This window comes from Danio rerio, chromosome 22 (genome assembly GCF_052040795.2).
Source record: "Danio rerio strain M-AB ecotype USA chromosome 22, GRCz13ab, whole genome shotgun sequence".
NCBI lineage: Eukaryota > Metazoa > Chordata > Actinopteri > Cypriniformes > Danionidae > Danio > Danio rerio.
Window position 1 is genome coordinate 2,504,050 of NC_141042.1, and position 3,883 is coordinate 2,507,932.

At 40.5% G+C, this 3,883-nt stretch overlaps 1 protein-coding gene across 1 annotated transcript in view; it reads left to right on the plus strand.

Annotated features, from left to right (window-relative positions):
• si:dkey-4c15.14 overlaps nucleotides 1-3,883 on the plus strand; it is a 231,553-nt gene that overhangs the window by 43,841 nt on the left and 183,829 nt on the right. The gene's annotated exons all lie outside the window — the stretch shown is intronic.

Below are 3,883 nucleotides of genomic sequence, written 5' to 3' on the forward strand. Positions count from 1 at the left end.
ACACACACTCAGTGTTGGAAGAGTTTTGCACGATCATCATCCCTTGATAAACACATGATCGGTGCGGCAGGACATTTTTTTAAGTTTTACACTCTTAAGAAGCTTCTTGATCTTCATACTGAGGAGAAGCTTTAGTTCTGCATTTAGATCTGAGTGCTGCGTTCATTACTATATGTCACAGTATATTATTGGACAGACTTCACTAGTGGATCTGTCGATCTGGAAAGGTGAAACTGGTTTACATCGTATCTTTCCAAATGCTCAGTTTGTCTTTTTGTGTGCCATTGCGTCAGGGTGTCCCACAGGGATCAGTTCTGGGTCCTTTTATTTAGTATTTATATGCTCTCTTATGGGGTGGCTCAGTGGTTAGCACTGTCACCTCACTGCAAGAAGGTCACTTGTTAAAGCCTCAGCTAAGCCAGTTGGCGTTTCTGTGTGGAGTTTGCATGTTCTCCTCGTGTTGGCGTGAGTGTAATGCTGTGTTCACACCAGATAAATCGCGCTATTCGAGCGTAAATAGCCGCATGAACATTTGAGGTTACTCGCTTTATTCGCCCGTCAAATCCGCTTCATTCGCGTGTCAAATTCACTTCAGAACAGACGCGGATTCGCGTGATGGGCAGGGCTTCTATCTACCCCGTGACTCTAGCTTCATAGCTAAATGGCTAACATGGATTTTATGAAGAAAATAACAGTGTTTATGTGCTTTATGAAGGATGGTAAACAGCGTCGATACGTTTAGAGCTGTGTTTGAGTCCACTACATCCTTTCAGAGGTGCATCCAGCTCTTTAAGCTCATAGACTCCTCCAGAAACTGAACCTGGCTGATGGAGGCTTTCAGCGGTGCTTCTGACTGAGCCAAGCCCAGTTTGATGAACTTCTTGTCGGTGTCTGCTGGGGGATTTCCCCTGGGACACCGACAACAAGCGATACGTCACAATCACGCCCCCACAAGAGCAAGCTCCTGATTGGTTAATGTGGCGCGAATGTCCGCTGAAGTTCAGATTTTCGAACGCGAGTGATTCGTGTGGAACGCGCATTAAGCGCATCAAAAGCTCAATTCGCGCCATGCGCACCGCGCAATTTTCGTCATTCGCGCCGCAGGATGTCTATTCGCGCGTTTGCATTGACTTAACATGTAAATCACTCGCGCTTGACGCGCGTGCCGCGTCTGGTGTGAACGCAGCATAAGAATGTCAAAGTGTATGGGTGTTTCCCAGTGCTGGGTTGCAGCTGGAAGGGCATCCGCTGCATAAAACATATGCCAGAGTACTTGCCGGTTCATTCACTCCAGATTACATGTGTGATCTGCTGCACTGAAGTGTAAAAGCCATGAGAGGTGGAGCTTTTTCTTATGGTGTTTAAGTTATGGAAAGCATTAAGCCTGATTTATACTTCTGCGTCAGGTGACCGGCGTAACCCACGGCGCAGGCAACGCGCGCAGCTGTGCATTTATACTTCTGTGCACTGTCTCTGTTGGTCTGCATTAACACTTCCGAAACGCTAGTTGGCAGTGAGGTGTAAATGTTCCTCTGTGTCGAGTTTCTTCGCTTCTGTTTTGCATTTCCTGCACACTTTCGGAATGTACAAGTGGCTCAAACTCGCTCATTTTGAGGCAGGAACCGGCGGACGTGCAACAACTTTAACTATGAGGTAAACACAAAACAAAACTTTCCATCCGGAGCTCCTTCAGGGGACTCCACACTTGTAAACAATCGCTTGCGCGGCGTCGCGCCATTCGCGCGCCTCTCAGTCCCGCCCAGACTCGTCAGCGCTACCAAGCCGACCAATCACAGAGCTTACGCTACGCGTCGTTGCGACGTGTAGTTACATTTTTTGAGAGGTGCACGTCAGCGACGGCGATGGCCACAGCGAAGGGCTATGCGTCAGCGCCGTAGCATACGCCGGTGTTTGACGCAGAAGTATAAATCAAGCTTTACCCACAATTATCAGCAATGCAGTTTCTTTTGATTGCTTTAAGAAGCTTCTTAAGACGCATCTTAATATGTATCTTTTGCTTTTTATTGTTTTATTGATTATTGTGCCTGACTGTTGGCTTGATACTGTGATTTTATGTAAGCTTGTAATTCTTGGGTTGAGTTTGTGTTTGTTGTTGTAGGATTATTCCTTGGTTTAACTCTATAAAGGCAAAACAGAAATCTCTCCTAATCATCAACAGATGATTTAATTATGATGTATAGTCCATGACAGTAGCATATTACCAGTATCACATTTTGAGTAAAATATTAGTGACTATAGAAATGTAGTGACTAACCAGTAATATTTAATGTTTGGTCTGTGTATTGGTCCCGCCTCTTCTCCACTGATTGGACAGATGGGTAAAAGATGACGGTTTACAAGCACCATCTTAAGTTCTAATCAGATTTTAGCAACATTGACATAAAATTTCACCTCATACTTGGGTCATTTAGGCCCAATTGTACCTTTACCTGTCCCAATTCTCTTAAGCTTGAAGGTGTAGGGGTGAGGGCTGTAGAGCTCTTCAAACAGAGAATTTTCAAGACCATATTGCAAATGAAGAGGTATGAGAGCCTTCTCTACACCAGGTAAAGCAACAACATGCCTCCAAAACTGACCAAGGAGACCCACTAATGTAAAGAAGGAGCAATGATGTTCAGTAAAGATGGATGATTTTTGTTTGCATTAAAACAAAAAAAAACAGATCATGCATATTTAGGATTGTTTTAGAGGTGAAAAGTCACATAAACAAAGCCAAACAAATATGCTTGGTCAGAACGTTTACTACTAAATGATGTGAACATCCTTACGATCACTCATTTTGATGCAACAATACAAAATAAATTGAGTAACTCAAGTTTTCTCAGAAGTCCATTATGCATGGGGAGTGTTTAATGGGCCATGAGTATTTAGTAGATTCAGACCAGGGCAGGCAAGGAACTTCCCCAATCAATGCTAATGTTCACCCATCAAGAGGAAATGCTGTGAACTGCTGTCGCCACTGGCTTGCATGGTTCGTGACCTGTGGAGCTGCGTATCGATGGATTTGCTCTTCAGTGTTTGAACTCTCAGCAGTTAATATTAAATCACACTAAACTGAACTTCAACTCTAAAAACTGGACTTACACCGTTTCAGTTTACTATAACTGTCTATGTAAAGCTGCTGTGACTCAATCTTCATTGTAAAAGCGCTATTGAAATAAAGATGAATGGAGTTGAGTTGTGAACCAGCCTCTGTAAATGCAGATCATATTGTAAATATAAATAATCTTTCACAGGGTGCATGTACATGTCGAGAATAAGAGGTTTTTCCAATCATATGAAAGATTATCATCAACGCTCACTCAATTTCCATATAAACTGATTGAAAATGCTGCATCCACAGAGCTCACAAACTGCGCTCTTCCTTTTGTTGTTTTCATTAGATTTTTTTTATTAAATTGTTTTTATATTGTTTTAAAGCGGTTATTTCTTAAATGTTTCCTTATTTTATTAACTTTATTTTTGTTCAGGTTGCTGATGGTTTCACTTTCACATTACAAGACGTATGGAATTGTCAAAGCAGGCTCAGTTTTCCCCGATTTGATTTAAAATATATTGTTTTAGCCAAAAACTTAATACATAAATTGAGATAAAAAAAAAAAAAATATATATATATATATATATATTTTTTTTTTATTATTTTTTTTTTTATATATATATATATAAAATTTTTGTAACACTTTAAACGTTTTTTTCATATATATATATATATATATATATATATATATATATATATATATATATATATATATTATTTGATTCTAATATGACACTATTACCTTGTGACTTCCACAGTTTATGCGTGATTTGTAAAGTTTTGCCATTTTTACAAATAAAAATAGTCCTCTGTTGTCCCCGCCTC